We start from the raw sequence: 13,547 nt of genomic DNA on the forward strand, positions 1-13,547 counted from the left end.
ACCAAACATAAAAATTGGACGGTTTACAATTCTTCTACTTGTAAACTAGCGACAGAAATTTCGAAATGAGCTGATTTTTGGTAAGGATGATCTCTTACCGAAGAGATCATTCTCACCAAAAATCAGCTCATTTCGAAACTTTTAACCCTTAGTTTCAAAAATGTTTGGCACATTGTTTGGCTCTCTTTAGGGCCTTCAAACACTTCCCTTAATTCTATTATCATTAAATTACTGAACAGTTTAAAAATCGATTTAATGTTTAAAAAAAATATCTCCCCATAATCCAATGTGAAATGGTCAACCTCTCCAAAATTTTAGAATATGTTTGGATCATTTTATTGATGAAGAAATACGAAACTTGAACCAACAAAACACAAATCAGCAGTCAAGATGAAAACATGTATCCAATGATACAGTACATATGATTGATCAGATTTCATACTTCGATAATCCATATTTTGTATTTTCTTAATGGATCATTTTTTATGTATTAACCAACCCTTTAGAATAGGGAAAATTACTTCTAAACCCAGTGCTGGGGACGTCTTTCTAAATGCACCTTGACTTGTAGGTCGTATCTTAACAACCCAATTAGTACTACAAAATTTTAGGTTTTTAGCGGGGGTAAAAAACCGTCGCAAATACCAAAAAACTGCCACTATTATTAATAGTGATGGCCGTGTGTAACGCCACTATATAGGTGGTGTCAATAAAGGCCATATTGAGCCCTATAGTGGCGGTCAAAAACCGCCGCTAATGTATTACTGTCGCTATAGATATGAGTGAGTCCTATAGTGACGGTAAAAAACTGCCACTAATATATTGTATTACCGTCGCTATAGATATAAGTGAGTCCTATAGTGACGGTCAGAAACCGCCGCTAATAATGTATTACTGTCGCTATAGATATGAGTGAGATCTATGGTGATGGTTAAAAACTGCCGCTAATTAATTTTTTACCATAGCTATAAATACAATTTTAAATGCTTATAGTGGTGGTAATAGCCACCGCTAATAAGATTTATTTATTTATTTTTATTATTTCTTTTATTTTAAAATTATTTGTAATTAAATACCTATTTTTATACAACCTGTCAATCAAACACAATTACTTAGTAAATCAAATTAGTTAAGAGACAAGGACAACAAAATAATAAGTCGATTGAATTAAGAGTCAATGCTTATAAATCCATGTTTATCACTCAAAAAATAAAAGCTATCTATCATGGTTGTTGTTGTGGACACTGATCATTGTCGGGTTGATTGTGATGCTCATCAACCTACAATTCATATACATTAATCAAATTAGTCATATAAATAAATATTTATTTATTAATAAAATATTTTTAAAACTCAACATATTCTATTATCGATGAGAATTTACCTTTCTCATTATAGTAATGATCAATTCCTTTAGTCTCTCCACCTTAGCATCTCTCACAATATGTTGTCCTCTCACCAGATGAACTTTGTCCAGGTTCCATCTACAAATGTAAAGTGCAACATAAAAATGAATTATTTATTCAGATAATATGTTTGATGTATTAATTGTGGAAAAGCATATACAACAAGTTATGCTTTATTTACTACTAAAATAATTTAGATTCACTAACACCTCATACAAGGACTACCATTAAAGAGAAAAATTTGTCAAGTTGTTAAGTTGAGTCAATATAAGGTTCAGCATTCTCACATGAGTCATAAATGAGAAAATAAAAGCATTCATGATATGAAAGATTTCTTAAAAAATTATCATGAATGCTAGAATCATGAGAGTGATATGCTGTGGTTCTTGATGGTGTCATGGAAAAATGCCCAATAATTTTTTGTCCATTGAAATTTCTTACAATATTATGGTATAGACCATCTAATATCTTATATAAACTTGTATTTTAAAGAGGTGTAGTAGCTTTGAAATGGAATATGGAGTTTGACACAAATGACTTAGCTGTAGTACCTCCTGATGTGCACAGCACCAAGTGTATGTATCTTTCCTTTACAATCCATTCATACACTCTAGAAAACTCAGACCTTCCATTTTTAAAAAAAATCCCAGAATGCTTGTTAAATGCACAAGTGATTTACCTGTCTTGTAGAAAAGTGTCTTTGGCAATCCTCTTATCTCTACTACTGCAACCTTTGCATGACAAGCAGATTTCACAAATTGAAGTGTTTTCTATTCTGCCAATGTCCATTGATCCAGCTCTATGAAGATTTCAACCCATTAGATTGTAGCTCCTAATTTCATGCATATTTGCATGCTTTAAAATCTCATTTACATATTCATTTCCAGAAAATGAAGCATGATGAACAAATTGAGAAGCATCTGCTATGAAGGTAATGCATGTCCTAAATGAACAAAACCAGTATAGTAGTGTTTAAGATATTATCTATTGAATGAAATAGAAAGAATAACAGGAAGGATGTATGCTGCCAGAGCAAGCATAATTATGCTACATAGCACTATAAAAATGCAATGCGAGAATCCGAGAATCTGATAATCAAATGGATAACAGTGTAGTATTTTTATAAGAAAACTTTTTTAGCCTAAATAGGTCCTTTGAAAAAATTTATTTCCAGAAAAAAGATCAGCCAAACAAATTTTATCCAAATGAGCCTTAAAACTCAAAGAATCAGAGAAGTATTCTCAAAAAAAAACACAATCACAACCAATCCAAGAAAACACCATTAACTAAATGACTTAATTTTTTTTTTAAATATCAGAAGTTAACATACTTTACATAAAGCAGCAAATCAGATTGTCACAATGTTAATTAATGAACACAAATATCACAATTATATGCAACTATCTTAGAGCTTTAAATGTTCACCAGCTCGTCTTATATCTTCTAGACTTAAACCACTCAAAAACTTCGACCCAATCACTCTTGAATTCACTATTGTCTCAAAAAAGCTATTTTTGAAACAACTAAATCCATTATAATGATATAGAAATTCGATTAGATTTGACGGGGCTCAAACTGCAAGGAGATACTGATCCAGACCAAGGCTCACAATGGGGAAACAAACACCATGCCTAACCCATTTGGCATTGAGAAATTTCAATCCATTGATGAAACCTGCAGGTCAAGGACTGAACCCATTACCTCCCACTTGTGTACACACCAACATCTGAGTTATCGGGTGGGTGTAACAAACCACATCATCATCACACCAACATTTACTCATCATCATCATATAACTATCTGTTGTATCAAAATGCAGTACAAACGAGATCTCCTTCATTAAATCAAAGTGGGGTGTTGATTATCAAAAAACCTGATCCTGAGGTTTCAAATGAATTCTTACGAAACTTTTGACTCAACCATATACTGAGAAATGAAGGAAAGACTATTGAATCATCTCCCATCACAAGGGAATACAAGTTCGAAAAAGAATCAGTTCGAAAAAGAATACAATCCTCACATTGCATTTTTAAAGTAAAACTATTGCATTCTATCAAACTTTTGATACCACTAAACAACATCAAAATTTTCCTCCAATAGGCGGTGATGGTCATTTTAGGTGGGCTGGGGTAAGTGAAAGCAGAGGAGATTACCCATTTAGCCACCACAAACTTACGGTTCAGTTTTATGAGGCATCTGCAGCTCAAGACAGAAAGTTGGAGGGATTGGTTCACAAGGCTATTCAAGAACTTTGGAGGCCAGATCCTAGTGAATTAACTCTTTTGCTGACAAAAGGTGTTGACTCGACTTTCCTCAAGGTACCTCCAACTGCACATACTTTGATTGGTAGTAGTAATCTATGCTACATTGAAGCATATCATTTGTCAGACTCAAGTGATGGAAGGGTCACCTTGCATCTAAAGGTTAGGACCTTTTTTCTACTCAAAGCCATTGTTATGCTTTTGTAAGTTCTTAATTTGATGCTTGTGAATACAATAATATGGTTATGACTTCCGTTATCTGTACAAGGTTTTCATCTTGTGGCATCAAATCACTTTTCTGCTGCAAGGAAAGTTTGGCAAAACTGCTACATTTCATTTCAACTATCGAACTTCTATAACAGTTACCTAGAAAGTCTTACCCAATCTGTTACTTTTGAAACCAATCACTAATGTTATGTGAAGCAGAACTAATGCCAATGGTATTTGTGTCAATCTGTGATGTTGGCTCATGTAATGTGAGCCTTATTTTGAATTACTATTAGGTGACAAAACCCATAACATAAAACCAATAGACATCTTTCAAAGTTCAAATAACTCCCCAACTTCAATTGCTTCCCCATTTCCCACCTATACCACAGCAGCCATGTGTTATAACAACAGTCACCTGCTGCCATTTCATGCCCACAACAACTTAGGCACTCTAAAATAAAGCACTAGAGTTTCAAGAAAGAAACAGACAGATACACACATAAATGGACCTTGTAGCAAACACCTAGATCATGCACTGACAATCGTGAGCTATGGAACAACTGAAGATGGGATTGATTACTGGATATTGAAGAACTCATGGGGAGAACAAGGTTACATAAGAATGCAATGTGGTGTGACTGACAAAGAGGGATTATGTGGAATAGCCATGGAAGCTTCATATCCAATCAAGGCCTGAGCTCGATTAATATTTTTCAGTAATTTTAATGTATTTGGTTACTTATATATTGTATCAATGTTTCTCTTTACCTATCTAAGAATAAAAATGTAATTTAGAAGTTACTTCCTAAAATGAATTACTACTCTTTTTAGTGTAAATACTTTGATAACAACCGAAACACCCTATTCTAAGATCTTATTGTCACAACAGGACCTTGCTGTAAGACTCAAGTCTCATTTTAAAATCATGCCTTCAAAGCAAGTCTTAGAATCATGTTTGCAGAAAATATTTCGATCTCGGGAAAAACCAAAATAGTCCCAACCAAAGATAATAAACCTTTTGAAATATTAAATGTCTCGAGTGAAGGTTTTATTCTTATTTCACAAGCCAAAACCAAAACATCCCACCAAAACATTTCAAAATACCACAAAATTTTGAACCATGTTTCAAAGCAACCCTATTTATAGTTTCCAAAGGAAGTAATAACTGGAATATAATAATACTACTTACAAATCACAAATCAGTAATGTAGTTTCTATGCACACAAACACGCCACACTATACATACCACATAACAATTGACCAGTCACTGTAAGTTTCCACCTCATTCACACAAACAAATGAAATAACAAACAGAATATGGAAGCAAAGCAGCAGCATAGTAAATATACAAATTGAAACTACACCTTTTTTTTTCCTTTCTAAAAACTAGTTTACCCTCAAAGGCACACTGGTTCCTCCCCTTTCAAGGGCGGATTGAAGATGTACAATTCAACGACATCCAACCTTTGAATAAGGAACACAAAGACCAAGGAACACATCCAGCTATTCCAAATAGCAACGAAAAGTTAGACCATACCTCATGTGCTAGCTTGCAATACATAAAGATATGATCTATTGACTCCCCATTCAAATGATCGAGGAAACAGAAATTTAGAACAATGATGTCCCTTCAATTAATCTAAGAATGTAAGAATTTTGACCAAAGTGGTTTGTCGACAAGATAAAGAAAGAGATTTTGAATGGAATCTACAAGAAGAAGAATGCTGATTGATGGTATTGAATCAACATTAAAAGCTTATGGGCTTATTGAGCAGTTCTTGTTGGCTAATGTCCTCTGCTCTAAAATACATCAAGTAAAAAGTGTTGAACATATAAAGCAAAATGTTGGAGAAACAGTAAGAAATTTAACTAATTATCCAAATAAACATTTGCAGTATAGAAATGTATGAGTGCTTATACTTCTAAAGAGGTCCCCACTGGTTTTATAAGCTTTGGGTGTTGATGACTTCAAAGCTCATATTTATTGGAGAGGACCTTAGGCAGCTCTTTGAATTTTGGATCTACAAACCATGTCTGTAGTGTTCATTAACCAGCTTAGAGTTGGTCCAATTAGTTCTAAGCATGAAAATTACCAAATAGAGGCAAACATGTGTATGAACTATGAAACATATTGAAAAAATTGAAATTTAGGGACTAAAGCAGGCCTAGACATGTGCTTTAAGTTTCATCAAACTATTTAGCTTGGTGAAGGTTTTAGCTTTGTTGTCTTCTTTAATTGTAGTATAACTAATTAGTCAAATCCTATGCCAACAATACACTAAAGCCAACTGCCAAAGTAAATATTCATGTTTTGTATCCTTATGTGTCAAATAGCTATAAAACAGTATGCTTTTAAGTAGTCGTGTAGGTGCATATAATGTCTATGTAATGATGAAAAACTGAAGCAAGTGTATATTCTTATGAGAAGCAGAATATAAAAGTAAATTGGCATAAATATAAGTTTGTGACCCACCCACAAACTTAAGAAATAATACACCTCTCTATCTCTAGTCTCTTCTCTTCAGTTCAGCTCTTGAAAGAACAAAGCTATATATCTCTGTTTTAGTGCTTTGGTTCCATTTGGCTGCAATAGCAGCAACTTATGTGGTGATTGAATCGAGCTCCTTTTGGTATCAAGTTCATCAAACCAAACCAATCTCAATCACCAATAAGTGTGAGGCTCTATTTGGATGCCAAGATTGCTTCGAAAGATGAAAAAATCAATTGATCAATCTTCTTATTCAACCATGAATCCACAAAGTTCACAATCTACTCTTACACTCAGCCAAGTCCCACAAGAATTATCACAACCACCACCACCACCACCACCACATGGGTCTATAAGCACAAGAGAGACAATAAAAAGTTTAAATCTGGATAGCAATAGCTATGACATGGAATCCTTCAACTTGGCACCAATCTCTGATTGCCATATGACAGAAAGTAATTGGGTCAATGATGACATGGCAAATAATCTCTATGCACTTGTCATCAATCATCAGGCTGAAGTGTCTGATACACAACTAAAAAGAAATCAAAGAAATGGGAATAGGCAATATAACTTTTATCCTTTCATCAGGATACACAACTACACATCGGTGTAAATCATGGATGCTTCTATAAAAATCTTATTCACTTGTGTTCCTAATTTCCATAAGGTAAGTTACATTGCACACCAATAATTGTTCTATATGTTCATTCAAACAGGTCAGTGATCCTGGGATTACTAACTTCCCGATTTTCTGATCATTAAAAATGTTAAAACAAAAGGACAACAAATTATTAAAAATGTACAGGCCATTTGAATAAAATGTAATCAAAGAAATGGATTCCCAACAGAAACAAAAGAATAATGACGTAAAGGCCAGCCTTAAACAAGATTGCAACTCAGTTTCTTGGAGATGATCTTCTTGTGAATAGGATAATTATTCTAATTCTCTTAATACAAGAAACTTTTTAATCAAATTAATCTAGTTTTATGAAATGTGTTCAAGTTGTCTTGTAAATAGACTTTGTAACCAATTAGTTGATCCAAGTTGTCTAGTAAATAGACTTTTATGTAGACATCTGCTGATAAGCCTTTTGCTTAATAAATCCGTTCAAATGAATGGCAATTAAACCAAATTGTCGCCACTATAATATTGTCGCTAAAAACTCACAATTTTGTAGTGAAAATTTACTCTACAAAGACGTGGATTGAACCTTTTTAGTGCTAATTTCCAGAAAAGAAAGCAATGAACAATCCAGATTGACATGATCATGGTTTTCAGTAGTGTTGAAATATATGTTTACATATGAATGCTGAAAGCAAAAAATAGAACTGACCTTCTTCATGTAAAATCAAGTTTCGTCTTTAGCTAGCTGGACACTGTATCCATGTTTTATATCTGTGTGAAATCAACAAAACCTAATTAGCAATCTAGTATATTATTCACATTTAAAAGCACAGATGCCTCAAAATAGCAATCTAGTATATTAATTCATATCTAATGTTTACTAGTTAGTTCATCATTGATTTGAGCATTTTGATCTCAATCTATAAACTAAGTGGAAATCGCCGATCTATAAACTGGAACAACTGAGATCGATTTGATCTCAAATCAATCTGATTAAATCTCTATTTGATTAAATCGAATGAGAAGAGAGAGAGAGAGAGAGAGAGAGAGAGAGAGAGAGAGAGACGGAGAAGACGATACCTGTCAGCAAGAATAGATCGATTTCCGCCATTAATACCGAGAGAAAGAAGATATTCAACAAATTTTCCCCATTAATTTCGCCATTAGAGAAGAAGATGCAGAGAGAGCAGAGAGAGACGATCGTCTTCAACAAATTTTCGCCATTAGAAGAGAAGATGTAGAGAGAGCAGAGAGAGACGTTTGTCTTCAACAAATTTTCGCCATTAGTTTCGCCATTAGAGGAGAAGATGTAGAGAGAACAGAGAGAGACGTTCAATTTCGAAACGAATCGGTAATTTTCTCGCGAGAAGGATTTTGGGAATTTTTTTACAGAGAAGTGATTTGATACCAAGTGGAAAACCTGAGTTTTAGTGACGGGAATTTTGACCGCCGCTAAAAATTTATCGCTAAACATCAACGGCTTTGTAGTGTAGTAAAATCTTTCTGTCTAATTACCCCTTGTCGGTTCCGTTATTAATGTCAAACTCAAATCATTGATCACAATGATTCATGTTCAAATGTTGAGATCAATGATTTATGATTGTTAAATCGTTGATCAAGATGATTGTAAAAAGTTGCTCTCCATGATTAATTCAAAGTTGATTGCGATGATTCCAATTTTGATATTTCAATTTTTGAACCATAGATTTCAACAATTAAAAGGTGGGTTACCAAAAAAAAAAGGGATTTTTATAAATAAATCCTTTGAAAAGATAATTTTTTGTTTTTAAATAAGAATTAGTTGACGTAAACTTACAAACCAAAAATCTGATCATCATAGGTGATTTTTTTTTAGAGTTATTATTGTCACACCAACTTTTACTAACGCCGCACCAATTCCAATGTCTTTATTAGAAATGCACAAAGTTGGTGTGGCATTAGTAAAAATTGGTGTGACAATAGTAACTCTCATTTTAAATTGAATTTTTTTTTTGAGTCTTCCGTCCAAAGAGTCGGCTAAATATTTATTATTGATAGGTGTGAAATGGAATGCCACGTGTCATTGGAGGAGTTGGGCTGGCCATCATATCAGAGTTATTTTCTCTTATTCAAACCGTTTAAGTTGGTGGAGTGGGCCCGCAAAGAAAGAGGGGACCGTTGGAAGTGATGGACCTGCTGGTTGTGTGCCATCTGTCATATTCCCATCTTTGGAAATATAACAAGGACATTAACGAGAATAGAAAATAAAAATAAATAGATAGCTTGAATTTTATGGGTCTTATTAACGTGTATCCTAAAGTGCAATAAATACACTTTGAAAATTGGATTTTGCATAAAAATGCCTTTGAAAAAATTACTTTCTACCAAAATACAAGCATATTCTAATTTTCGAATTAGGGCACCCGTTAAAGTGCAATGAATACACTTTGGAGATTGGATTTGATATAAAAAATGTCCTTAAAAAATGATTTTGTTAAAGTGAAATAAAAACACTTTGAAAATTAGATTTTGTACCAAAATACGATCAGATTCCAATTTTCAAGGTGCATTTATTGCACTTTAACACAGGCACATGTCAACAAGACCCTTAAAAAAAATAGTTTTTATCAAAATACCACCAAATTCCAATTTTCAAAGTATATTTATTGCAATTTAATAAGGCAAATGTGATCAAGACCCAAATTTTATTTAGAGAGATTTACCGGACAGATACCTAGTTGTTGCTTTATTATTACATATACTCCCTTGGAGTTCTGACAATTCAAGCGAACCTTACTTTATGAAGTTTGTTACCCACCAAACCTCACTTGATCAAGTTTGTTATCGAGCAAACCCTGAAGTGAGAATCAACATCATAAAATTCAAATTTATACGGTTAATTTGTTCCTCAACATACCTTGGAGTGGAATTTAATCACATCAATTTGTGGCATCCAAAAACATGATATGATGTTTAGGGATCCATGTCATAAAATTCAAATTTATACAATTAGTTTGTTACTCAAGATACCTTAGAGTGGATTCTAACCACATCAATTTTACTATTGAATTTTAGTTTTATTTGTGAGTGTCATTGTCTGTGATTTTTTTATATTATTATTTTGTTTTAAATTGTTAGAGATAATTTTCATTTTTCAAGCATAAATGTGATAATTAATAATAATATATTATTTCCAATAGTAGTTCTCTTTTTTTTAGTGGGATTTTCATGAGTAAGTTCATGACACAAATACAGTTTGTTGTGATGGCGAGGTAAGCTTAGTTATATTTAAAAAATATATATATATATACTTATAAAAATGATTTGACCCACAACCAGTAGGAACTTTCTTTTACAAAGTTGAGGTTTCTTCCCATATAAATATAATAATTTCTGTGTCGATACAAAGGGATAAATGCATACTATTATATTATATAACGTATACATTGATACAACTATCTTATCAAGCAAAATATTTCAAGCCCAAAAAATATAATAAATTGATTTTTTATTTTTTAATACGATTTCTTCCTTAAAATCTTGCGAGCTATGATGTTGGATTCCCAAGCACTCCATCAATCGTGCAATTGAGACTAGATTAAGCCTTCAAAAAGAAAATTTTCAACCAAAACATGTATAATAAGTTAAATTAGCTTCTTTTTTTTTGAAAAATGAACATTAGGCCATCTTAAATGATAATTTTTTTTACATTAGCCACCTTTTGAAATATTTATGAAAAGAGTAACTCCTAAACTTGGTTAAAAACTGGAAAAAGGTTTTTTTTTAATTATATTTTTCCATTGAATCTAAGAGGGCTGTGTTTTCTTTAATTCTAATTATTTGATTTATTTGATTTGATATTTTATGAAATGAATTAAAATTTCAATTTATAAGGAATATTCAACGGGTGAGGAATACGTGCACGTAGACATGGGCATACAGAGTAACGGAGTTTTGTAATAAAATGCCCCTAGGTTGTTACTGGACCAAGCTATAGACTAGGATGAAGGGTCTTTGAGCCAACATTGATTCTCAGATTGGCAATCAAACAACACTTCATTCTCTTTAGATTTCATGGAAAAAATCAGATCGAACAAAACAAAAATTCAAAAAAGATTTCTTTTTGAGTTTTAGACGGTGTTGAAAATTGATGGCTACCAAACTCCCAAATTTAAAAAAAACAATTAACTTTTTTTCGACTTTTTTTGAATTCTTAGAATTTTTTCCTTTATGACACTGCGGTGTCAAATTATATTTTTGGATACCACAAATTTATGTAGTTATGATCCACTCGAAAGTATGTTAAGTAACAAATTAACCCCAACAATTGAATTTCATGACATGGATCACTGCTACAAGGTTGATGGGTAACAAACTTGATAAAGTAGGTTAGGTGGGTAACAAATATGATAAATGTCAGAAATCCAAAGGAGTTTTTATAATAAAAATGTTGATTTTGCCGTCTAAGAAAAGCAAAGAATCAAAGACTTTTGTCAATCTTTAGCCCTCATATTTCCACACTTAGGAGGCATAAGTTTTTAAATTAGAATGGATGATGGAAAAAAGCATCAATGAGTTCATTGGTATAGATTCATTAATGCTTACCTAATGTTTGAGGGCCAAAGATTGATATTTTTCTTCTATAAGACTCAAAAGACTTGACCCTGTGAAGGTGACATCTTTTTAGAGAAAGAAAAAGACTCAAAAACGCGAATTAACTATAATCACAATTCTTCAAGGAAAAATGTTAACTTTGCCAATTGGTGCATTGAAGAAATCTAGGGTATTTTAATTTTAACTCCCACAAAGGTTGAAGATGAAAGGTTTTGGAGAGTAAATCAAGAGATTTTTTTTTTTGCTAGAGGTTAAAGATGATTAGGTGCATTTAGATCATTTATTTTAGTCTCATACACAATACCTAAGTCAAAGGTGTCTTGTCTAAATCACCTTAAACAACATGACAGATTAACTTGACCTTATCTTTTGAAAGAAAGAAAAAACACGGAAAGACTTCGTAAACAAAACGACAAATTAACTTGTTGACCATCATAATTCTTAGTAGAAATTTTTTTATTTTGTCATGTAAGAAAGACAAAGAATAAGAGATTTTTTTTTTTGAAGAAACATTAGTCTTTGACTCCCTCTCAATATTTCCAAGCTATAAGCGAGTTCATTGGTTTAGGTTCATTAATGGTCGTCCAAGTTGTTGAATGGAGATAAGGTGGACCCGTTTCTTTCGTTACCCATTCATTGATTTTTCTTCTATTTATAAATCCTCCATTGCTTATTTTTAATACAAAACTTGATTTTGAGACAAAAAACCACCATTCCATGATGAGATTCCTTAGTTTTGCGGTGTGTTTACTATTGTGTATCAAGTTCAGCTGGTGCATTGAAGAAGAAAATTCTGATTTGCATTGCTTTGAAAGCGAGAGAAAAGCTCTTCTTCAGTTCAAACAAAAATCTCATGGATCCTTCAAATCGTCTCTCTTCTTGGATCGGAGAAGATGTTGCTCATGGAAAGGAATTGGCTGCGACAATAGAACCAGGCATGTTGTCAAGCTTGATCTCCGGAACCCATTTCCATTTGACTCGAACCGTTATGTTAAAATTGGCTCAAATACCATATAGTAAGGCATGCTTGGTGGGGAGGAATGAGGTAAATCCTTCACTTGTAGAGTTGAAATATTTGAATTACTTGGACTTAAGTTGGAACAATTTCTCTGGAATCAAAATCCCAAATTTCTTTGGATCTCTTCATCAATTAACATATCTCAATCTCTCTTCTTCATGGTTTGGTGGATTTGTTCCCCATCATCTTGGAAATCTCTCGTCCTTACGTTCTCTTGATCTTAGTACTGATGATTCTCTCTATGATTTTTATCTTTATGATGATTCCAATTATCAGTTGAGTGTTGAGAATTTGCATTGGGTCTCTCATCTTTCTTCTCTCCAAAACCTTGACATGAGCAATGTGAACCTTTCCAAAATCGGTGATGATTGGCTACAAGAAATTAACTTGCTTCCTTCTTTATCAGAGTTGAGTTTGTCTGGTTGTGGACTTTCTAAACTTCCTTCCACTCTTTCATCATATGTCAATTTTACATCTCTTTCCACGCTTGATCTTTCCCAGAATGTCAGGAATCTATCCAATTTAGAAACATTGGATTTATCCGACAATGAACTCAGTGGGCATTTGCCTGACTGGTTGGGCCAATTAAAGAATCTAAAAACGCCTTTCTCTTTCATTCAACTCATTTAATGGTCTGATCCCCACATCTCTTCGGAGATTGTCAACCTTGATGAATTAGATTTGGGAAGAAGACATCAATTGAATGGGGACTATTCCGAAGAGTCTCGGACAAACTTTAGAGTTAGTTCGAATACTTGGATCTTAGTGCAAATTCCTTCTTAACTGTGTTGTTTCAGAGGTTTTCTTTACTCAAAACTCTCAAAGTAGAATATTTTTGATATCCGCTACAACACTTTTGGTTTTGAATGTAGGATTAACTGGCGTTCCTCCTTTCCAACTTAAACACATTTATATTCTTCTACCAAAAGGGACTAGTTTCCAA

The 13,547-nt window shown here is 33.1% G+C and overlaps 1 long non-coding RNA gene across 1 annotated transcript; it reads right to left on the reverse strand.

The window, feature by feature from the left end:
- Positions 1 to 1,081: 1,081 nt before the first annotated feature.
- On the reverse strand, positions 1,082 to 8,373 carry LOC147381098 (uncharacterized). Its single transcript, XR_015174777.1, has 5 exons — positions 8,074 to 8,373; positions 7,703 to 7,764; positions 2,086 to 2,205; positions 1,385 to 1,484; positions 1,082 to 1,280 (listed from the first exon to the last, which is right to left on the reverse strand). It is a non-coding gene; the product is annotated as an uncharacterized LOC147381098 (long non-coding RNA).
- Positions 8,374 to 13,547: the final 5,174 nt, after the last annotated feature.

This window comes from Akebia trifoliata, unplaced genomic scaffold, assembly GCF_017979445.1.
Source record: "Akebia trifoliata isolate Shusen 1 unplaced genomic scaffold, ASM1797944v1 Contig00758, whole genome shotgun sequence".
NCBI classification, from domain to species: domain Eukaryota; kingdom Viridiplantae; phylum Streptophyta; class Magnoliopsida; order Ranunculales; family Lardizabalaceae; genus Akebia; species Akebia trifoliata.